At 42.4% G+C, this 24,753-nt stretch overlaps 1 long non-coding RNA gene across 3 annotated transcripts in view; it reads right to left on the reverse strand.

The window, feature by feature from the left end:
• The window catches only part of LOC144781337 (uncharacterized), a 103,565-nt gene extending 79,372 nt beyond the window's left edge, over window positions 1-24,193 (reverse strand). For 2 of the 3 annotated variants that reach the window (XR_013600956.1, XR_013600957.1), the window contains exon 1: window positions 24,046-24,192. This is a non-coding gene — a long non-coding RNA (uncharacterized LOC144781337). Of the gene's footprint in view, window positions 1-24,045 lie in introns of all 3 variants that reach the window. The other variant, XR_013600952.1, reaches the window with a different exon arrangement.
• Window positions 24,194-24,753: the final 560 nt, after the last annotated feature.

A 24,753-nucleotide genomic window follows, 5' to 3' on the forward strand; every position in this document is an offset into this window, starting at 1 on the left:
ACGACATGGATCTACTCATCTCACTTTCAGACCTGGACCCCATGTTGGTATTCCCACTCCTGCTTTGCTGTCTGCCAGTGTGTCGGCAATTGGTAATGACATACCATATCAGTCCCTAGTAGATAATAGGTCCAGTGGGTGCAATCTACCTATAAGTCATAAGTATATAATGGGGCCTGGAGGTTTAGAGGTCCAGAAGATATCCTGTACTTGCATATGTGTACTGCTTTGTGTCTGCTGTCCTTTTAAAGGCAGTCTGTCTTTAAACGTAAATTCTGACAATTGGTATTGACAGACCCTATAAGTCCCTAGTATGTAATAGGCTAGTGGGGTCGAACTACCTATAAGTCCACAGTATGTAATAGGGCATGTACGTTTAGAGGCCAGCAGATTTCCTGCACTTGCACATGGGCACTGCTGAATGCCTGCTATCATTTTAAATGCAGCCTGGCCTTGCAGACTATCTTTAAAAGTAAAATTGTGAGTAAACTCGACCTTGGTGGTATGGGCACTTTAAAAGTTATAATCTACCTTATTCTTTATATATTGGGTGTCCCAGGGGTGGGGGTCATGTAACTACAAGCAAGGGCCTTATAAAATATGTTCTATATGCCCTGGTGAGGTAAAAACTGGCCATTTCATATCCCCCCATTGTAGATACTTAGCTCCTTAGGCTAACATTGCAATATTTAGTTTAGTTATAAATATTGCTAGAAAAGGGGAAATATCATTTAAGGCCTTGAAAGATTGGTATCGATAAATCCAACAACTTGCCACTGTTGAATTTATAATAACTAGTGCAGAAGAGAAGTTATAGAACTTTCTCTTCTGTAAGCCAAAATCTAGCTTTCTAATGGTATCTGCTGGTTGGTCAGCTTTAACATACTTAGCCAGGCTGATTTGATTAGGTGATAAGCGGCTTGGCAGGAGCAGAGGTTATCTGATGGAGAGAGCTCTGCAGCTGGCGAGTATGGGTCCTGCAGATGGGGCTTGGTAAATCAAACTGAGATCAAAGAGAGAGCAGGTCAGTAAGGAATGCCAGGCATGCCTCCCCCCACACTGATGGCAGATTTAGAACAGGAATTTGCAGAGGTCAGGGAGAGGAGAGCTAATGGAAATAAGCCACACTGTGGGTTGGTTAGCTAGCTCTTACTCCTCTGGAGAGAACTCATCCATGTTGGATTTAGGAAGTGTGGTGCTTTGTGGGGCAAGAATATGCCACACTTTGGAGGAAGTTGACATGGTTTTGGGTGGTACCCAGCATCTCATTGGACCCATTGCCCTTTGCTTGTCACCACAGAACACCGAATAAATATCTGAGAGCTGCATAGTCTCTCAGCTCTCCTGCCTGAAACTACAAGGACAAAGAGGACTGCCCTGCTTGAATCTGGATCTGCAACCAAAGGCCTGCACTCTGAATGATTGCGCCTGATGCACAATCTGGTACTACAGCCCTAGGGACTGTGTTTTGCTTCAAGAAGGATTAAGAAGTAGACTCCCTGCAAGATACAGGTTAACAGATCCCACCTGCATCAACTCAACCAAGAGTCCTCATCGTGGAGTGTGTCCAGTGAACTTTTAAGGATTTGGACAGGTGCATTGTGAGAATTGTGGTCCAGACACGCCAGAGACCATCTAGGAGATTCCAGGTCTTGGGTTTGGTGGTTTGGACACTTTGAACCTACAAGGAGACCTTATGGAAGCACCTCCTGAAGTTTGGCGACCTTTGGAGAAGTTTAGCGATAAAGCTCCATAAGGTGCCTGACCCGGTCGCGAGAGCCAAGACGGAAACCTTCAAGTGTGACCCGGGTAGGATTTCAGGTTCTTAATGCTCAATGCTCCGGACTTCCAGGATTTGACCGGTCCCTCGTGGAAAGTCAAGCCGGCGAACCCTCTCCAAATCTGACCTGCTGAGGAGGGTTGAATGCCGTAGGAAGAAAAAGCTCCAGAAAAGTTTTAAGCTCCATCGCAGTCAGCCTGAAACTTTGACGTTGTCCCTTTCAAGCGCGAACAGATGTCCCAGAGTAGCTCTATAGGCTTTTCAGCACTATAAAGGTGTTAATCTTTAAAAATTCATATCTTCATTTCCCTACATTAGATTTTTGTTGTTTTGGTGTCTATTTGTTCATAAAATATTTCCTATTTTTATAAATTGGTGTGGGATTTTTATTGTGTGATGTGTCTTACTTATTTGATGTTTTTCTGTTTAAATGCTTTACACTCCTGTCTCCTAAATTAGGCCTCACTGCTCGTTTGTCAGCTACCAAAGGTTGAGCAAGGGGCTAATTTACTGAGACCTTTACTTGACTGTAAAACATGACGGTGGACTTATTACTAATGATAGGTGCATACTTAAACCTACCAATGACCAACTTCCCAACACAGTGGAACAAGTCATCCATGCTCATTTTTCCTGCTTGCCCTTCCACAGCAGTGCAATACTGCGCTCAAAGCCTCTCATTGTTACCACAAATGTCCGAGGTAAGTGGTTCTTTCGCAGATACTGGATCCTTTTTTGTGCCCTCCTGCTATCTCTGCCACTATCTTCATCATCTGGTTGATGATGGCAGGATACTTTGTCGCTGTGGAATTGGGAGTTATTCAAAGGCCTAGTTACACTGAACGTGTCCTTGATTGGAATCATCACCCTGTATATGTGAACAAATCCTATGTGCTATTGCTAGGAAACAATTAATGTTTTCTGTAGCTGGATTTGCACTCACATGCCTGCGGAAGTGTGGGAAATGTGCCTCTGATCCTGGTGTCCATCAAAAAGAATGCAACTTGTCTTGGCCTGTTGTACCGTGGGCTCAGGCTGTCAGAGTGTGCCGGTATTTCTCCCAAGTCTTATCAAGGCCTTGAAAAGTGTAACAATCCATATGGCCGTTACCAACCCAATGTCACCCACCTCACTATGTCTCAGTAGGGAATGGTCTGTGAGCACCGTAATCCGGACAATGTTAGTTTGGTTATGTGTCAAAGTGAGAGTGGCGCTGTTGTGAAAGCCAAAGACTTTGATTCTCCTCCCTGGGAATATCAACTGACCACCGGTCTAGTTTTTTACGAAAGCAGTCATCAAGAAGAATATGAGCATTGTTAATCCAGCCATATTGTGCCTGCTGTCAGATATTCCAGTCTTCACCCCCTCAGAGTTGATGAGGCTGTCCTGAGGTTTCCAAGACCAACAGATTCTTTTCCATTTTATTTCCATTTTATGGAGTGGGTCAAGCCAATTGAGAGATTAGATAAAATGTTGAAATAATGGAAGAAGTTGCAAACGCAATTAGCCTGGGACTAATCATTGATCAATTAAATGCTCACTAAAGAATGCTCTCACAGAATATAATGGCTCTAGATTACTTCCTTGCGACCAAAAGTGGTGTCTGCACTAACATTGGGACGCAGTGTTGGATATTTTTGCCATACCCCGCACGCAAAATACACAAACAAATAGATCAAATCAAGGACAGTGTTAAGAAACTGCACGAGCTTCACAATTGGCTAGATTTAAATGACAGTGTCATTTGGACATTCCTAGCCATAATCTTCGAGAATTAGGCTACAAACATATTTTAAATATTCATTGCTATCATTCTGATTGTGGTTTCTTTGTGTTTATTAGTAAAGTTGATGATGTGCATCTTCCTATGGACATGTGCAAATAAAGGCATCGTCCAAACTTTTCCTCTTGCTACTTTTGAGAATGATGAATATAGCGATAATTGAGATGTGAATGCTGAAGTAATGTGCTTATTTGCAATTGAATTGTTATAAAAGATTTTCTGTACTGGCAAAAGAAGTTGGCTTTGAAAGCAGAAATGTGTATACTCGCTGCCTTAATACCAATGCTTCTTTACACATGTATGCTTTAAATTTACTGAAATGCTACATAACTGAGTATTAATGTTGATCTTGTATTAATCTGAAGTGTTCAGTAGCCTTAACATACATGCCAAGTTTAAAGGTTTTCTTATGCTAAGAAACCAGTGTATTTAGTGTTGTAAATTTGCACATTTTCTGCATCTCGACCCTGATTTTCAGAAAGTATTGAATTCAACATTATGTGTATGTATCTTTATCTGCACCTCAAGGACTCCTCACATTCTCTCTGTGAATAGATCCTGCCTCCTGTTCTTTTTTTTGTTTAATTGAAGTAACAGCTTCTATCACATGCTCATGTTCCAGTTCACTAACGTGTTTAAAACTTGCCTAAATTCAATAGCTATTAGCATTATCTGCACCAACCTGGATTTTGAGCTGATGTGATTCATTGAAATGACAATTTTTAGTAGGTAAGACACCAAACAAAGTGCAGTTGGTCAAGTTGAGTCTATTTATCATCAGATGCTGCGCAGCAGCCGGCACAGGAAACCATCAGGCAGCAACTGGCAAAACATTTCAAAACCCAAGCTTCTATATTTTACGTGGAATACTCACAACCAGAACATCATGGCGTGAACATTCCAATAAGCATAGCATGAAGAACAGACCACTACATTATCCTCCTCCTCATCAACAAACAAAATGAAAGAAAAGAACAACCAAGAATAGGAGAAGAACAAAAGAAGAAAAGAAAAAAAACAAAAGAATATGGAATATAAGAGAAATAGAGAGTGAAAATAAAAGAGATTAACGGTATCTGCTAGGAACAAAACGTTGTCTACTGCTCCTGCGTAAACAGACCAGCGGAGGAATATTGGAGGACAAATCTTCAGCTACTTCAGACCGTCCACAATGCAAACCTTTGCTATTATACTACCCAGACAGTTTAAAAATTCTGGCCACGGCACGCCTCCGGTTTGTCCAGCTCGAAATTCTTCACAGGGTGTATGTGACTGGTCCCCGTCTGGTACGTATGGGATTCTCGGCGGATGGATTGTGCAGGCGCGGCTGTGGTATGGTGGGCACGTTTCTCCATATTATTTGGGAATGTCCTGCTGTGCTACGCTATTGGACTCGCGTGCATGAAGTTATGAGTGAGGTCACGGGTGTGCAATCATTGCCTGAAGCGCGGAGATGTCTGTTGAATGTCTGGGAGCCGAATGATTATGACCAGGCGCAGCTTCGATGGGTGACCTTGGGTAATATGATTGCCAAGAGAGACATTGCCCAGTTATGGGGAGCCCAGAGGCCGCCGACAGTTCTGGTGTGGCAACAGAACATGGACTGGTGCATGTTTAGAGAGAAGACTGTTTATGTTTCCCGTGGCACGCCCCGCAAATGGGGGAAAATTTGGACTCAATGGAACACATACCGTGGTGATATATGTACTCCTCCCCGTCTGGAACTGGATACTGACCTGTCATCCTCCCAACCTGACATTCCCTCCATAGGAGTTTAGATGTCTTGTTTGCTTCTTGTCTCCTCCCCCCCCCCTCAATCATCGTATTCTTCTGACATCTGATTTACATATGTACCCCCCCAGCAACGAAGTGACACATTTGTACTGTTTTGCCTTGCTTTTGTTTTATTTCTATGTTTCTTGTTATTTGAATTCAATAAAAAGATTAAAAAAAATAAAAATAAATTCTGGCCACATTCCACCAATGATTGTTGTTCACCCTGACAGCATTACCACAAACTTTATACACAACCAAGGGATCGGAGAACTTTAAGTCCCCTTTCTTGCTGTGCACAGGGATCTTTACACGTACTTGTGGGCTAAGAAGAAGCACTTGTGGGCCAATAAGAGTACGATGACTGATGGTCTAAATGGTATTATTGATCAATGCTGCACATAAGTCTTAAACAGCCAGTCACTGTAGGTGGTTCACTATTTATCCAGTCGCATGTAGAACAAGATACTGATTTCCACTTCCGTCAGTGAGTAATTCAGCTTGTCTTTTGTCTTGTCGTTTCACTCAATATCACCTGGAGTGTAGCGGAGGGACCCGTACAGCATTCAAAAGAAAAAAATAAAGAAAAAGGAAAAAAAAGACCTTCGTTAGGAAAATAGTCCGAACTGACCTAATGAGAGCTGAGAGGGGTAGTGAGGGAGTAAAACACACCACCGTCCATCACCTGTGTAAGATAGAAGGGCACTAAAGAGTTTTCTGCTGTTTTATGGGCCTCCCTCCACCTGTTTTGCCGACTTCTGCCCGGGGGACCTCTGTTGAATACACTCCCGAGGCAGGCACGTACCTGCCGCAGCCACGCTCCTCCGGGAGCGTGGCTCGCTTCTTTACAGAGCCGGGTCAGGTCCGCCGCCTTCTTGAGCGGTCCTGGTTCCCTCTCGCGGGTCGCGTCCTCAGCTCTACTCTCGACATACTCTGTGGTTCCAAGGAGTGTAGCGGAAAGGCTGGCTGGTGGCTTTGGGTTCCTTTCCTGCCGGTCGACTTGCACATCATCTTCCTCCTCTGGCCTCATTTTCAATCTATAGGCTTGTTCATCAGGACCAAAAGGGTGTAGAGTTCCGGGAAGGGGGGCAGGGCCAGGATCCTGCACATTCAGATCTTTAAAGGCCCGGAGGACCTCGGAGGGCGTTTCAGACTGCAAAGAAAGGAGAGGTGAGATATAGCGCGGAAAATCATTACCTTCTTCTTCCCTCGTAGTGTTGGTATCTGGCACCTCGTGACAGTACTACATAACTAACAACCAACTAGTGGGGAATGGATCTTTTCCTGGCATCAAAATATGATTTTTGGCAAGATTGCACTTGAGAAACATTATCCCTTACAAGACCATCCATATCAATCACAGAGTCCATTTTCACACACTTGGACATCTATCCTGGACATACTTTGGAACACGGTTTTCTTCCTTGCAAAAGGTCATAGGGAGACACTTTTGGTAGACGAGTGAGGTGTGGTATGGTAGAACCATAACATGGATCGAACAGCATTCTGAACATTGCACTTCCCAGCCAACGCCCACTGCACACAGTTGTTCAGAACCCTATTTATGCGTTCCACAAGACCGTTTGTTTGTGGGTGACAGAGTGAACTTCTGGGATGTGATATCCCCCCTTCCCGCAAAAACTTTCAAATTCTTGACTGACAAATTGCACACCATAGATACAATGGTGGAGTTAAACCCATCACGTAGAATTTTTTTTTTAGAAAATCAATAACATTTTTCGAGTTAGGTTCACCAATGAAAGGTACCTACGGCCATTTTGAATAATATTCAATGGCAACAATCGCAAACCTTGAGGAGTCTGGGAGCACATTGACCAACAAGATCAATGCCAATCTTCTCCCAAGGTCTTGCAGGTAGCTCAATAGGTTAAAAAGGGGGAGCTCTTAAATTAAAACTTTTCTTAGCATTGGGACATACATACAAGTCAACATCCTTGTCCATTTGAGGCCACCAAAAATATTCACGTAACCTTCTTTTGGTGAGTGTTTTGCCCAAATGTCCTTCATGAGCACCCTTGACCAATCTTGCTCTCCACACTTCTGGGGGAACTAATCTGTCGCCACACACCAACAAACCATCCTCCACAGAAAGCTCCATCGAGACCTTCTCAAATTTTTGTAAAGAGTAAGTCGCATTTTTCTGTCTTGGCCAACCATTCTTGACACAGTTAACAACCTGACAGAGCAAAACATCTTTAGACAGTTCATCTCTCCATTTCCCTTCATTCACAGAATACATGTCATTCAAAACCAAGCTGGCGACGAAACCATCGTCTTCGCCGTCATCATCAACATCGCCAACTTCCTCAGTAATCGGCCTTTCCATTTTTGTTACCAGGAATATACGAAACTTCAAAATGATACTGAAGTAACTTGGTGGAGAAACAAGCAATCCTTGGGGTATGTTCTTTGGGTTTATCCACAGAGAGAATAGAAACAAGGGGACTGTGATCCGTACGTAATTGGAAATGTTTGTCCCAAATGTAGGGATTGAACTTCTTGATCGCCCATCAGCACGCTAAAAGTTCCCTCTCAATCACAGCAAAGTTCATCTCGGGCCCACGGAACACATCTGGATGCATAACCCAATGTGTGTTCAGTCCCGTTAATACACTGGGTAAGAAAAGCACCAAGACCGAAACCACTAGCTTCTACAGTGATAGTGCACATTGCATTAGGATAAAAGAGTTTAAGATTCTTGGGACTGACTAATTGTGCTTTTCTCCATTCAAACATCTCTTGACAATGGTCATCCCGAACAAAAGCCACACTCTTTTCAACATGTTTGTTAAAGGTTGTACTCTTGCAGCATAATCAGGCACAAACTGTGAGTAAAATCAACAGAGCCTACAAATGACTTCCAGCCAACCTTATCCTTAGGAGAAGGACTGTCGACAATGGCTTTAAATAACCGGGCATGGGTTCTACACCATGCTCCGAAAGCACATGGCCTAAATATTCCACCTTCTGTACCTTAAATACATACTTTTCCTTCTTTAAAACAACACCCCATTCTTGCAAGACGTCCGGGACACAATAGAGGGAATCATCATGGGATTCACTTGACTCACCATAAAGCAAAACAACATATTGGAAGACTACAACACCTTTTATTTCCTTGAGCATAGAAGACATACTCTTGTGAAACTCTGCGGCCGCAGAGGCCAGCCCAAATGGAATACGGCAGTATTGGAAAAAACCAATGGGCGACACAAATGCAGTAAGGTACATAGAAGCAGGATCTAAAACCACCTGGTGGTAAGCTGATGCTAAATCCAGCTTGCTGAACCACTTTGAACCACTGATTGTAGACAACATGTCAGAGATTTTAGGGAGGTGATAAGAATCTATCCAAATGTTCTTATTATTGAGGCTGCACAAATCAATGCAAACGCAAAGTTCACCATTCTTTTTCTTTGCCACCACCAGAGGAGAAAGCCAAAGAGAAGATTCAATCGGTTTAAAATCCCTTTCTGACACATATCATGAAGTTCCTGTTCCAATTGATTCCTAACACTAAAAGGGACATTTCTAAGGCTGTGCTTGATTGGTATGGCATCATCTTTCACTCTAATGAGATGCGTGAAGCCCTTTATCCGACCTAGACCCACACCAAAAACCAAAGGCTAGAGTTCAAACAAATTTAAATTTAAGTCATCAGAAAGAACGATAGATACCTGATTCTTGGTACCAGAAAACCAAAGGCTAGAGTTCAAACAAATTTAAATTAAAGTAATCAGAAAGAACGATACATACCTGATCCTTGGTACCAGGTCTGAGCACTATTTTGAACAACCCTTGGTGAAACCATCCAAGAATGGACAAACCTTTAACCGCCACATACACTTTCCCATGACTTTTTCTGCCCATGAATACAAGGATGTCTTCAAAGTATCCAGCTAGTTCAATCCTCCTCCCTTCATATGAAACTGGGGACCTATCAGGAGGTTCGAAAGGTTGTGAGCCCCAAACCTCACTAAACAATTCCATGGTGTTCATTGTTATCCTTACCCCCGAGTCGACTAACAAACACACCCTCTTTCCTCCAATGTCAATATCAATGTAAGGATCCACACATTCAGAGATGTCACCCTGGGTAACTTTCACCTCACCAACAACCACAACCATGTCTCGCAGGTCATCCTGAATGTTATTGTAACTGTCATCAGTACACTCCACCACGTACACAGCGTATCGGAAGGAGGCAAAATAAACTAGCTTTCCTTTTTGAGAGGATGTATTACCATGCTTTCCACTTTGGCAAACTTTCGCGAAAAGCCCTAATTTCCCGCACACTCTGCACACAACATTTATATGGGGACACCCTCTACCTGACATGAAGTGAAAAAAATTACCTCAATGGAAACAAACGTTTGTTTGTTTGAAAAAATTGTTATCAGAACGTTGCGCTACAGTGTTCTTTACATCCTTTGATCTAACAACTGTCACTGTATCATTTGTTGTGACTTTTTCATCTAACTCCTTAACAGAAACTTTAGACAGTTCAATACTTTTTGCAGTACGTATGGTTTCCTCAAGTGAAGGATTACCCATGGACAGCAATTTTTGCTGAATATTCTTATCTGAACATTTACAAATGTACTAGTCTCTAATTAACTGTTCCGTAAAGACTTCAAATTGACAGTCTGCCGTCAGTTTTCACAAAGCAGAGATAAATGCATCAACATCCTCACCATGTCATTGTTCACGTTTGAAGAACTTGTGTCTGATCACTACTAAGCTATGTTGAACATCAAAACGTAACTCCAACTTCTAGACTGCTTCTACAAATTCATCTATGTCTTCTTCATCTTGTGCACATACCAAAGCAGACAAATGTTTGAAAACAGACCTTCCTTCGAAAACTAACGAGTGAAGAAGGAGACATTTTTTTCTTTCTACCCTAGAACATGAAGCACCAAAGGCACCTAGATAAGTAACAAAAGCGTCATACCAATTCTTCCATGAAATAGGTGGATTACCTGGAAGTTCGAGAAAAGGTGGCGGTGGAGACACAGACTTCATTGTTTCTTACAACCAAATGTACCAATATACAAAAGGTAGAGCTTTTCCCTAGAATTATCCTAAATATAACAGTTTGGCAATGAAAAACAGATTTGCAGAGGGTGAATCAAAAATGAAGCAATCTAAAGAACATGCATTAGGGAATTAAAATTGTGCAATTAAGGATTAAACTTCAGCTTTTAAACTTCACTTCATCAGACTGGAAATAGATGAAGGCCAAAACTATATTAAGAGGTAATGCTCCTACAAGTGAAACATGACTAGTTGACACACCTGGTGTGTGTGTCACCGTAATGAACGATGTGTGTTTAAATAACTTGTTGACATGTAGTGCAGAATGCATGTATTTAACAGATCTATGTTAAAAGGTAATGCTCTTGTATGCGTCATATGACTGGTTGACACGCTTGGTGTGTGTTTTTTATTTGAAAATTATGCGTTTAAAATCCTTTTTGGAATGCGTATCCTTGATGTTTCCGTTGACACGCCAGGTGTGGGTGTCACCGTGAAAGCAAATTGTAATAAACTAGGAAAACTTTCTCCCGGTTAAACTTCTCGTTGACATGCCAGGTGTGTGTGTCACCGTGAAAGCAAATTGTAACAAACTTGGAAAACCTTCTCCCAGAATTCCTCTTTGTATCCTACTGTTTTTTTTTTAAAACAGAATCCTCACAACTTTGTATCTCTACTCGAGGATGAAGCGTGTAGACAATTTTGCTAATCCCAAAATGGCAGCCACGTTACGTGATTCGGCGTGCGGATGAAGTACCAGATAAACGCTGCTTTAAAGTACTTGCTTCGCACGTTGTACAACTAGAACGCTGATCATCCTGTAAATGTTTCCTCGTTGATGTCACGTCCATGTCGTGTATTCACTGACTATTCACTGACTATGCTGCTGCCGCAATCTTCGTAAAGAAAAATAAACAGTACCTTAACTTTCGCTTGTAACATGCAATAGACTCTCACTGCTCATGAAGAAAATAGCCTTACAAGGTTTCCTACGGCCATTGAAGGAGAACGCGACTGGAAAGAAATGTCAGATGAATGCCGTGGGTTCTGAAGTCACCTGAAGATCGTCGCCATCAACAATGTAGTAGGTAAGACACCGAATGAAATGCAGTTGGTCAAGTTGAGTTTATTTATCATCAGGTGCTGCCGGCTCAGGAAACCATCAAGCAGCAACTGGCAAAACATTTCAAAACCCAAGCTCCTATATTCTAAGTGGAATACTCACAACCAGAACATCATAGCGTGAACATTCCAATAAGCATAGCATGAAGAACAGACCACTACACAATTGCCGCCTGTTTTTTTGCTTGTATGCTTGCTATTTTTGGATTAAATCTATTGTTAGAAATGGGGGTCCCTAGTTGGCAAGGGTTTGCACCTTTGTCCAAGTAGGGACCTTTCTTTCTAGTCATTGTAAGGGGGATACACTTCAGAAATAACCCCTGCTCACCCCCTTGGTAGCTTCGCACGAGCAGACAGGCTTATCTCAGAGGCAGTGTGTAAAGCATTTGTGCATGCATACAGTAACAAAGTGAAAACACTAGTCTTCTTTATCTAAACCAAACAAGACCAAATATGACACAAATCCAACATATAATACTGTAAAAGAATAGTTACTGTGCAAAATAACCTTTAAAATGCAGGAAATACGTGAAAATGCAGTTCCTCTGACTCTGTAGCTCCGTCCGGGGCTACCGCGATAATGAATATGACAGAGTCTAACAACTGCAGCCAACCATGTCAATATGGGTTAGCTAAAGCGTCAACAGACTCGGAGACAGTACCTTTCTGGTTGCGGCCAACACGCCGATGCGAGTTGGTCGGGGCAACCATTGCGGTTGCGAAGAGAGGTGGAAGCATTGCAGCGTGCGGTGTTCTCATGGCTTGGTGCAGGCAGCGGCTCGTAAACGGAGTCGGTGAGACCAAGGCTTGGGTTGCAGGGTAGACGGCGCTCCATGCGGTGCTGGCAGGTCACGGTGCGGCGACGGAGTCGGTTGATGTTCGAGTCGGGCAGCAAGGGAGTCGGTGACGTCTGTGCAGCGTGTAGCAAAGCGGTGCGGAGTGCGGTGCCCATAGGATGAGGTGCAAGCAGCGGCTAGTTGATTGAGACTGTGAGACCTTCAGGACACGGAATCCTGCGACGGACTCGGTGACAGAGTCGGATCCAGAGACGGTGCCCAGATGTTTGGTGAGGTCTTTGCTGTTCCTCAGACCTCTTGAACAGGAGGCAAGCTCCACTTCAAGCCCTTGGAGATACTTTCTCAAGCAGGATTCACACATAGCTCCTCTCCTTGGCAGAACCAGCCACTATAGGCCATCCCAAGACATCACACAGCAAAGGGGCAGTACTCCTCCTCCAGTTCCTCCAGCTCTTCTACTTGGCAGAGGTTTCTCTTGAAGTCCAAAAGTGATCTACAATTCTAGGGTCTGGGCCCCAATATTTATACAGCAACATCATTTGTTCTCTGGTGGCAGAGAAGCCCTGTGCCCAGTCAAAACCAGTTATGTCCTCTCTGGTGCTTCTTCCTGGCAGGAGGTGGATACAGCATTATGTCAGGTAGACCAGCCCCATTCAGGTGAAAGGAAAATCCCTCCCCCTAATCTAAATTCAGCCCAGGTCTATTCAGTCCAGCCCTGACTCATCCAGACTCTCTAGAGCCACTGCTCATCCCCAGCCCCTGTCACTCCAAAGCCAGACAGTCAATACACATCCTAGCAGAGGCACACTGGATGGCAAAGCAAGAAAATACCTACTTTCTAAAAGTGGTATTTTCAAACACAGAAATGATAAAAATCACCTTCACTAAAAGATGTATTTTAACATTCTGAGTTCAGGCATTCTAAACTTTATTTTTCTACCTTGTTCCCAGGGGTAGTTGTGTTTATAAGAAGTTACAAGCAAACTCCCCATTCCACCCTATGGGAACAGGTAGCCTTGCAATAGTGAAAAACTAAATTGGCAATATTTCACTATCAGGGCATGCCACACACACCAGGCCATGTCCTACCTTTTGCATACACTGCACCCTGCACACAGGGGTACCTTGGGCCTACCTTAGGGGTGACTCATATGTAAGAAAAAGGAAGGGTAGGGCCTGTCAAGTAGGTGCACTTGCCAAGTCGACATGTCAGTACTAGACTGCATACAGATACTGCAGTGGCAGATCTGAGCCACATTTACAGACTGCTGATGTGGGTGGCACAATCAGTGCTGCAGGCCCACTTAGCAGCATTTGATTTACATGCCCTGGGCACATACAGCGCACTGTACTAGGGACTGACTAGTAAATCAAATATGCCAATCATGGAATCACTAATCCATAACAATAATTTACAAAGGGAGCACCTGCACTTTGGCACTGAACAGCAGTGGCAAAGTGCCCAAAGCATCTGGACCAGCAAAACAAAGTCCAACACACAGCAAAAACACAGGAGGGAAAGGCAAAAATACTAGGGAAACCCACGCCAATGGTGCCAGGTCTAACACCTATGTTAGCCTGTTGGCCTCCTGACGTGTTGTGTTTTACTTTACACTTGTATCGCCTCCTGAACTCCATGCTACTACTCTACCTTTGTGTCCAGGAGCAGCTCCTCTTTGAGAGTGGAGGAGCATGCCCCCCACCCAAACAAATGCCCCATACCAGTTAAAAAATACAATGGTAATGATGTTTATTTATTACCATTTTATTTTGAAGCAACCCATCCTGAATCGAGTGTCAGGATGGGACCTGCTGAGTAGCAGGAGGGAACTGTGCACTTATGTTTAAAGTGCGCATGTCTCTTTGGCCGGCTGACTTGCAAGAGCCAGCCAGACATACGCATTATAAACTTCTCTAACATAGCCGTCTTAGGCAGCTAGGTTAGAGAAACGGCAGAGCATCAGTGCTCTTAGGGGCCCTGCAAGGAGCTGCTCACTCCAATCCAGACCCCTCTCTCATGCTGAGAGATGTGCCTGGACTGGAGAGTGCAGTTTCCTGGTCCAGCGCTTCCAGGAGCGAAGACACCCGAGTGAAGAGGACGTCGTGTGGCAGGTCTGCAAGGTAAGTGCCTTTTTAAAAAATTATCTTAATGCCACCCGTATGTTGCCCGCCCCACCACCCTAAATATATGCCAGCCACCACTGATTCTGTCTCCACGACACCCCCTTTCTTCAGAATCTTGCATAAATCTCTCTATTCAGGCTGCCCTCGCACCTCCCTTTTTTGGCCTCCTGCAGAACTCCATCCATGATAAAGCAGCACTCTGTCCATCCATCGTGATGTAGCCTCCCTCTGGCTCCTGACCTACTCCCTAAACCCATGGCCATGCAGCACTCCCTCCATTCAGCAAATCAGTCAACTGACTTCGTGATATGGTGACGAATTTCAGCCTCTGCTGTTGTTTTAGCGAGCTTGTGTTCAAATGGGAATAATGAAGCTAGGAGGGCCAGGATACATTTTGCTCTTGGTTAAAAACGGGGATTGCTGAAATGATCCATTATTACAAGGTGTTGGCGAACATGTATATTTGAGGCTCCGACAGCACATCATCCTTTCGCGCTCCTGAGTATTCTATCAGGGCACTTCTGCACTGCAGGCATCTGTTGCTATGGATTGAGGCTTCAGTAACAGTGAAAGAAGCACCCACCTGCTTCATCACTGTAACTAAACATAACATTTTTGTAAATGAGATAAGGCCCTTCTAGGTAATCCGTCCAGTAGCCAGTAGTGTAGATTATATAAGTAGATTTATTTAGTTACAAGCAAGATGGTAAGTATTGCCCCACCGGGAGCAGCATCCTGCTGCTCAACCCCACTCTTTCCAACTGACCACTCATACAAACAATGGCCTCATGAACATTCTATTACATCACATTCACACAGGCTGAGCAGCCAGGAACTAGAAGACAACAGGATACACCAGACAGGATCAAAGGAAGTTACGATTTTACCCATGTCATACCTTCTTTTCCACAGTTTGGAACACTCTTACACTTGCTTTTCACAAACATGGCTGTGCGTCGCCACATTAAAAGTTTAGTAAATATGTTTTTCGGACTTGTGTGACAGCAATAGTCCAAGTCAGTTAAGCGACATTTCAGCCCATGTGCCATCCAATGTTTCCCCAGAAGATACAATATTTTTGGCAGCACATGCTGCACACACGTAACCAGACCCAATTTGGATGAGAATAGACTATCAATATTTGAAGACCAAAAATGGCTTTATTAAAGCTGGCTCCCAAATGAAATTGCCTCTGCTTCAGGACACAAGCTGGGGGAACATGTGTGTGGACGGCATCCACCCACTATTTTCACAAGGTGGACACCGCCCCCTGTCAAGAAGTTGGGCCTCAGTGAAATATGTGTTAAACATGTCCCAGTGTACTTTTACGACACTGGGACACATTCAAGAGGCCCTCATGTTTTCTGCTTTCCATTCCGAGCAGCAAAGTGCAGGCAGCAGGGGGCTTTATTATTTCAGCTCCAGTTGGGTCCACACACAAAGTACTGATTTAAATGTCCATCAGCCCTCCTTTTGTTCAGGTAGCATCCTGGCTGGGAGCTATCTCAAGCTATCACCTAGATGCCAGAGCAGTGGGGGATAAACAAAGACACACTATGATATGGAAGCAAGCTTTTGACTTTGTTCAATCCTATATAAAAGAGATATGACTGCACTGGAATGTCAGATGTATCCATGTAGTGATGATGTAATCTGTGTTGTTTAGAATGTACTTATATTGCGTGCAAAGAATGTATTGCTTTGATTGTTGGGAGCCTTCTGAAGTCAGGGGTTCGATGGGCTTGGTCAGTTGCCTGTCGGACTCCAGACTGAAGAGGCGCTCCTCCTGTGGTTGAAACCTTGGAATAAACTTCCTATTTTATCTACACTGGATTTCTTGGAATTATTAAGACTGTTCAGTCTTCTACATATTGGCGACGATCGGGATTCGTTTCAACCACCGACCCACACAACAGAAATGAATTATTTTTGTTGATTTATTGTGATTTCTGTGAGCTCAGTGAGCGACACTTTTTATCGGTGTCTGCCTGTCTCTTTGCGGTATTTGGTTTGCCGTGCAAGGAAATTACATTTGCCGAGATCTGGATTTGATTTATGGTTTGTTTCTTCTTCTTTGGATTGGAGGATCCTGTGAAGAAACAAGTTATTTTTATTTATCTCGGAAGTGTTTTAACTTTGAACTGAGACCCGGAGGTGTGGCGAATTTTAAGAGGCACATTTTCGTTTTAAGCTTGTTTGGTTATTTCCTACCTCACTCAGCTGTAATATCGTTGCCTCAACCTCCGCTGTCAGCTCGCTCCTGTTTTTCGCAAGTAAACATTTTCCGGATATTCCACCTTGGAACTTTGCTGCACAGGCTTGGCATCTTCTCTTCACTGTTCTTCGGGGATTGTTGGCTGGAAGGTCCCGCACTGCATCGTGGGAACGCACAACGTATCACGTATGGCGTTACGTCCTTCAGCGGCCATTTTGATGAAGTAGTGAAGTTCGTCAGCATGCAAAGAGCTTTCGTGTGATTCGTTTTACGGCGATTCACACGCCTTTCCCTCTCATAAATTACTTTCATTGGAAGTTTTACAAGTTCTGGAGGAGTTGGGGATTTACGAAACCCAGGAACATTTCTACATCTTTGGTACTGTTGGTGCGATCATTTTATCGGTGATTCGCACACCTTTTTCTTTATTTTTACGTTTGTAGATCTTTTGGAGTTCTCTAAAGAAATATTCTTTTATTTTTTTTTGTGTTTACTGAATATTGTATTGTTTAAGTTAATATGTCATCGGTCAGGGAAGTCACTCAACCTCCTCCTTTTCTGGAGAAACCGGGAAAGCCTTCTTTGTTATTGTCTGAGTGGTTTGGTTTGTTTGAAAACCATATTATAGCTATAGATGCTGATGACTATTCTCCTCCTAGGAAGTTTGCTTTGTTATTTGGCAGTTTAGGTTTGGCTGCCCAACGTATTTTTAACAGTTTAGTGCCTATTTCTCCTCCTTCAGGACAATCTGAGGATAGACAATGGAATGTATATGTGGAAGCTATTGCGAGACTTAAAAAGCAGTTTGAGGAGTCACCTAATATTATGTTGGAGAGACATAAGTTTTACAAAAGGAAACAAAAGGAAGATGAAAACATTGATGAGTATATTTCTGCTTTAAGAGTTTTAGCAATTACTTGTGATTTTGGTCCCCTGCTTCATAACTATATACGCGATCAATTTGTTTTTAATTGTGCTTCCCCTAAGGTTAAAAAGGAGAGGATTCTCAGTTGTAAGAATCCGTCTTTGTCTGAAGTTATTGATCTAAGTCTTAGTATTGAGAGATCTATAATTTCTACAAAGGCAATGATGGTTGACTCCTCTCCTAAAGTGAATTTTGTTTCTGAAGAAATGGGGGAGGAGGGTCTGTATGCTGTTGCTGGTAAAGAAAAATGGCTGAGTAAACCTAATGTTAATCAAACCAAACAAAATTTTTGTTTTAGATGTGGATCTAAATTTCACATTGGGAATTTTAAAGGTTGTCCAGCCATTAATAAACGCTGCACCATTTGTAAGAAAGTTGGCCATTTTCAAAAGGTCTGTAGGTTTCAAAAGAAACCAGTTAAGGTTAACTATGTTGACATGGAGGATTGCTGTGAAAATTTTGACAACCTTATGTTAATGGTGGAAGCTGATGAAGGTGCAGTTTTTATTAAGGGTCCTTTATGCGAAGCTTCTATTGATGACATTGTTGTGCATATAATGGCGGATTCTGGGTCGCCTATCACAATCCTTTGGGATACTACCTTTTATGACAAGTGGGGAAGAAACATGAAATTAAAACAAACGGATGTGATCCCAAAAGCTTTCGGGGAGAAAGATATCGATATGTTGGGCTTTTTCATGGGAAATTTACAAGTTCTTGGAAGGTCAATTGTTACTAAGATCTACGTATCAATAAAAGGGAAAGATATTGTGGGATGGAAAGATCTGGCTAAGATGGGTTTGTATCTTGTTCCAGGTGATGAGAATCCCATTAAGGTGCGTGAGTTTCCTGTTTGTTTTGTTGAAGATGCGAAAATAGATCGTTTGGATCTATTAAATGAATTTAAGAATGTTTTTAGCAATAGAATTGGTCTGGTAAAAGGGGCTGAACACAAAATTAGATTAATTACAGGGGCAACTCCAGTTTTTCATAAGGTACGCCCAGTTCCTTTGAGTGTCAGGGCAGAACTTAAAAAAATGCTTGATGATTTATGTAATGATAAGATTATTGAGCCCTCTGAGTCCTCCCAATGGGTCGCCCCCATCGTCGTAGCACGAAAAAAGAATAATGAGATCAGATTATGTGCGGACCTCAGGGGTCTTAATAAAAATATAAAGGTGGACTGTCATCCCCTTCCAAAGATCCATGAATTGTTGGCGAATCTAGGTGGGGGCAAATGGTTTTCACTTTTGGATCTAAAGTCCGCTTATCATCAGGTCCCTTTGTCTAAGGAATCGCAAGAACTGACTACCTTCGTTACCCCATTCGGCGCTTTTAAATTTTTGAGGCTTCCGTTTGGGTTAGCCTCGGCAGCCAGCGTCTTTCAAAGATTGATGGATTCCTTATTTAAAGATCTGGTGGGGGTCCAAGCGTATTTGGACGATATTTTAATTTTTGCTAAGACAATGGATGAACATAACATTTTATTGAGGAAAGTTTTGTCCATTCTAGGAGGAAGAGGAATGACTGTGAGGGAGGACAAGTGTAAGTTTGGGGTGTCAGAATTGGAGTACTTGGGCCATATGATTTCTGAGTCTGGTATTAAACCAAAGTTTTCGGTGGTTAGAGCCCTTAAAGAAGCCAAACCTCCAGGGGATAAAGATTCTTTGCTCTCTTTTTTAGGGCTGGCAGAATACTATGCTAGGTTTGTGGAAAATTATGCCCAAGTTGTGGAACCTCTTCGTTTACTGCTTAAAAAAGGACAGAGATTCATTTGGACTAAGGATTTAGATGAATCCTTTGTTAAGGTTAAGGAATTGATTGTTTCGGCTCGGGCTCTACAGGCGTTTAGAGACGACTGTACTTGTTTTATCTCGGTGGATGCGAGTATGAAAGGTTTGGGTGCGGTGTTGAGTCAGCAAGTTGATGGTAAGGAACAAACTGTAGCTTTTGCTTCAAGGTCTTTGAAAGAATTTGAGAAGCACTATAGTACAATCGAGAGAGAGGCATTGGCCTGCGTGTGGGCTGCTCAGAAATTTAAAATGTACATCTGGGGTCGTAGGTTTGTAATGTTATCGGACCATAAACCTCTTTTTTTTATTTTTTGCAAGGTGACTGGGTCCAATAGCATGTCTCCAAGGTTGACCAGACTAGTGTCTAAACTTCAAGACTTTAATTTTGATTTGAGACATATCGCCGGTGGTAAAAATTTCAGGGCAGATTGTTTGTCCAGGATGTTGATGGATAAAGACGATGAGGATGATTTGGTGGAGGAGGATGTAGAATGTGTGTCCGTGGTGGATGCCATTGAGGAATGGAGTTCTGCTATTTCAGAAGTGGACTGGAAGGAAGCTTGTTTGAAGGATGTCATTTTGTCTCAAGCTTTGGAGTTTTCTTCTAAGGTATGACCTGATATGAGGAATTTATCGGGTGATTTGAAGAATTTTGCACAAGTAGCGGAGGAACTTTCTGTGAAGGATGGCGTGTTGTTGAGAGGAGATAAATGTGTTCCTCCAAGCGGTTTGAGAAACGTAATTGTTAGGCTGGCTCACAGGGGTCACTTGGGTGTGATGAAAACGTGCATGAGAATTAAGTCTCATTACTGGTGGCCTGGCATTGATGCTCAGGTGAGGGCTTTAGTGAACAGCTGTGAGGAGTGTTTAATGTCTGATAAACATTGGAAAACGCATGAGTCTCCGTTACAACCTACTCAATTTCCTGGGGTTGCTTGGGAGAAAGTTGGTCTGGATTTTTCAGGTCCATATAATGTGCTGCCTGAAGGGAAAAGATATCTTATTTTGGCCATAGACTACTTTTCAAAGTGGATGTATTACAGATTCGTGGAGGCTCCGAATTCAGATAATACTATTTCTTTTTTGGAAAGGGTGTTTTTGCTGGAAGGCGCGCCTCAGGTTTTGGTAACAGATAATGGAACACATTTTGTGTCGGACAAAATGCACAGGTTTTTGGATGTGCATGATATCAAACAGTTTAAAGTGGCGCTTTATTCCCCATCTTCCAATGGTTTGGTAGAACGTGGGAACAAGATTTTGAAAGAAGGCATCCAAACTGCGTTAGCCTCAGGGTTAGATGTGTTTAAGCTTCTTGAAAGGAAAATTTGGAATTATAACACCTCGCCACATTGCACAACTCAGGTATCTCCCTTTGAATTGTTGAGGGGAAGGAAGTTACATTCTTCTTTATTTCCTTCTTGGCTTTGTAAGAAGGATTCTAATCTGAGTAAAGCGGGTCATGATGATCTTAGTGCTACTGTGAGGCAAAAGCAGACGGTGATGAAGGAAAATTTTGATAGAGTCAAAAATGTGAAGGATGTTCAAATGGCTGTGGGAGACTGGGTTACGATTAAAAAACCCTTCAGGGTTGCTAATGGGAATTAAGTTTTTACCAGCCCTGTTCAGGTTGTTAAAGTTAGTAAAAATGCTGTTTTCTTGGGAGAGAGAGGTTGGTGGAATGTCAGGCAGTTGGTGAAATTGACTGTGGATCAAGCTGCCCTTATCTGTAAGAAGAAAAGTTTGTTAACTCAGGATGGGTGTGATTGGATGCATTGGTTACAACAGGATGTGAGGTTGGATCCTCACACTTCGACAAATGGAGTTTCTTCTTCTTCTTCTTTGTGCATTGCTGAGAGGGCTGCCATACCTTCTTGCAGTCGTAGTGGCCGGATCAGGAAAGCTCCGGCAAGATACAATGAATTTATTTCTTATTGAATTTTATGTTTTCTTTGTTTGTTTCTGTAAAAGGGGGAAGGTAATGTAGTGATGATGTAATCTGTGTTGTTTAGAATGTACTTATATCGCATGCACAGAATGTATTGCTTTGATTGTTGGGAGCCTTCTGAAGTCAGGGGTTCGATGGGCTTGGTCAGTTGTCTGTCGGACTCCGGACTGAAGAGGCGCTCCTCCTGTGGTTGAAACCTTGGAATAAACTTCCTATTTTATCTACACTGGATTTCTTGGAATTATTAAGACTGTTCAGTCTTCTACAATCCACCTGCACAAATATTTACATGAATAAGAATTTAAATTATTCCATAATTATTTGAATGTAATTCTTTGATAGTGCTACCCATCTTAATGTAGGGTGTCATGATGGTTTACAGCACATACACAAATTATACATTGACAATAAATCATACAAATGTGCAAATCAATGTACAGGATGTTTTATGTAAGACAATGGGGGCAGGGCCACTGGAGTTATAGAGCAGGGGGGGCCAAATTAATGCACAGGGTTGAATAAATTATGTAGCAAGAGAAGGCAAATTATGCTGCAAAATGCTGCACATTTAGATCTAGTATTACCTCGTTATATTGTCATGTTTACACATATTAACGCTATATGGACAAAGGTTTTACCTCATTAGTACCACTTTGACAACCAAATACAGAACTAAGCAAAAGATTTAAGACCAGTCAACCTTTGCAAAGGGCCTTCCACTGCGCAGCAACACTGCACTTTTAGTAATTTTTTATCTTATTTGAGTTGGAATTTTTTTTTTGTTGAAATCTGCAGCAGATGATGGATTATGCGGCAAATCCATAATTATGCGGTTAAATGCAGTGGCAGCTAAATCGGATAAATCCACTGGCTGGATTACAGTGTAGGATCCATACAACGTCCTTCATATCTCATTGTCCTAGATTATAAAGATTTTATTTAAGTATTGCAAATAACAAAAGTAGCTCTGTGTTAAAAGCAGTAACCTACCTACCTACCTATGTACATAAAATACAAATTTGTCATCTGCATATTGCAGGATGCACTATGCAGGAGACACATTAACACTCTATGCTACTTTAAGTCAAAACTGTAACTAGACAAAGCATAGATATAGCCAGCACATGCATTAATCACCATAGTTACTTTACCAATATTACTATTCCCTGATATTTACTGGGCACCCAAAGATCTCTGCGGCAGGTGCCTTTGTCCCATGAGATATTTTAAAATGCAGCCTTCTCAACCAGTTAAGCCAGAACAGATTTGCTATCACATTTCTTCTTATTGCCAATTTCTTTGAGGCAGTTAAAAAAATGTATAAGGTGATTGTCAGACTGCTTTTCATCACCCCACTCCTCATGACCCGTCCCACTTTTCGTTACCACACTTTGAGTTTCAATTTATGGGTTCCCAGAGTAAAGTTTATCCAATTCCAGCATTGTCGTAAGTATCACACAGGGCAGTAACACAACTGTTTAAAGTTTGCCACCCATCTGCCCTGTGATTTCCCCCCAGTATGCAGAGCACCAGAAGCCCAGAAGAAATCAGCAGGAAGAACATAAAGAATGTCCAACCTGCAATTCTCCCATTGCGCAGTATGCCAAGAAACTGGAAGATCAACATTTGCTGCATAAATAGATGAGCGAGCCAGGAGAGCAGAGCCAGGGGTCTGGCTTGGCTTTATGAGCCTGTGCACGCCGAGCCCTAGCATTGTTTGCCAAGTAAATCGTGCAAAAAAAAACATATTACAATATGGTAAAGTGTCTTCAAAATTCAAAGAAGTGTATTTATTTAGCACTCAGGAGTTTTTCACCTTAATACATCAGAATATATCAATGCATTGAGAAGGATTCATTAAAAGTGATGGTTTTTAAAAATTAACTTGTAAGCATTCCTGCCCACCCCTGCCCCCACTGCAACGTTATTATTAAATTAAGAAGCTAGTCTGTTGTCGTGTATATCTTAAAAATAGCCCAGATTCTTAATATAAAGAGAGCAACTTTGTAATTTATTAAAACAAAAACAAGTGGTTTTTAAGCACTGCACATTCAAAACTCAGTTATTTGAACGTACTCTCATATGTAGTGAAAAAGAAAAAAGAAGGCTCAGTGAAATAAAATACTTGCCTAGGATCACATAATTGGCAAGCCTTGTAACTCGTATTAATCAGTATTTTGTTTGTTGCACTTTGAGCACTTCAGACACTAGATGGATACATTTCTTTGCTAACTGTTAATGCTTTATCTTCAATTCTCGTTGCATGAGGTTAGAGCATGGTGGCTGGCAGAAGCCACATGGAAGCTTGGCTCAAGAGCCCACAAAGACCTTGTGGTGATATGTTATACTGATGTCACTTAGAATGTCCTTTGACTGATGTTCTGAAGAAGGCAGTTATTCCCTGGATGCCTGAGCTGTGCCAGCTTCGGTGGCTCTCTCTCTCCTAATAAATATCTTCCTGTATATCCAGTGTCCTGTACCTCATTACACTGGCGACAGAGGACGGGTGAAAAATCTTCACGATGACATTCTGAAACCTTAAGGCTTGGCTATCTCCGTGACACTGCGCTACGCTGTTGTTCGACATTTCTCACACCCTCCTTCCACCTCGACTTCTATGTGAGTACATTTACTTTTAATTACTCAAGGACTTTAATTTCCACCGCACAGCTTTACATTATTTAATTTACCAACAACTCAAACACAGTACTTTTTCTCTTTCGGACTCACCGCCTATCTTGCAATTATTTTCAAACTAGGAATCCTGCTTTTGGCTGTCATGACGAACTTTCCGACTGTACCACTGAAAGTATTTCGAAGTTCCTGTCATCCCAGACAGCGCTAAACCGTTTCTTTCTCCCCTCATTGTGGCTGCTGCGCGATGTTTCCTCTATGACTCCTTGACTCAAGTGATGACGCATTGGAATTTTCCGCTTCTCCTGGCGAAGCCTTCACGTCTCTGCCCTCACATTCCACACGTCGCTCTCCTGACGTATTGAGTCATTGTCATTCTCCTGCGCAGTGTTCCACTCCATGATTCAGCATTTCTACGTCGTTTGAGAATTCTACACTCAGAGAATTCTGTTTCTTTCACGCTGACACACACAGCTATTCCAGTGTTTGTCGAGTCGCGCTGACACACACACAGCAATTTACAGTGTTTGTCCAGCTTATTCAAAAAAAGAAAACTCTAGTGAAACTACGCTGACACACACAGCAATCTCTTTACCACTTCGGAATTTTATTAATTTTGGAAGCTTATCAGCTATTCATTAGCACCATCTTGTGGCCAAAGTTGTTTTTACACTCAAATTAATAATTTTTTTTCTTTCTTCTTTCAACCTTCTCACAATTCTCAGCCCATTTTTCTCTGTTAATCAATCATGCAGAATGTTATACCTCCAGCGCCTTTTCTACAAGATCCTGGTGATCCGCCCT

The sequence above is a fragment of the Lissotriton helveticus genome, chromosome 9 (assembly GCF_964261635.1).
Source record: "Lissotriton helveticus chromosome 9, aLisHel1.1, whole genome shotgun sequence".
NCBI classification, from domain to species: Eukaryota; Metazoa; Chordata; class Amphibia; order Caudata; family Salamandridae; genus Lissotriton; species Lissotriton helveticus.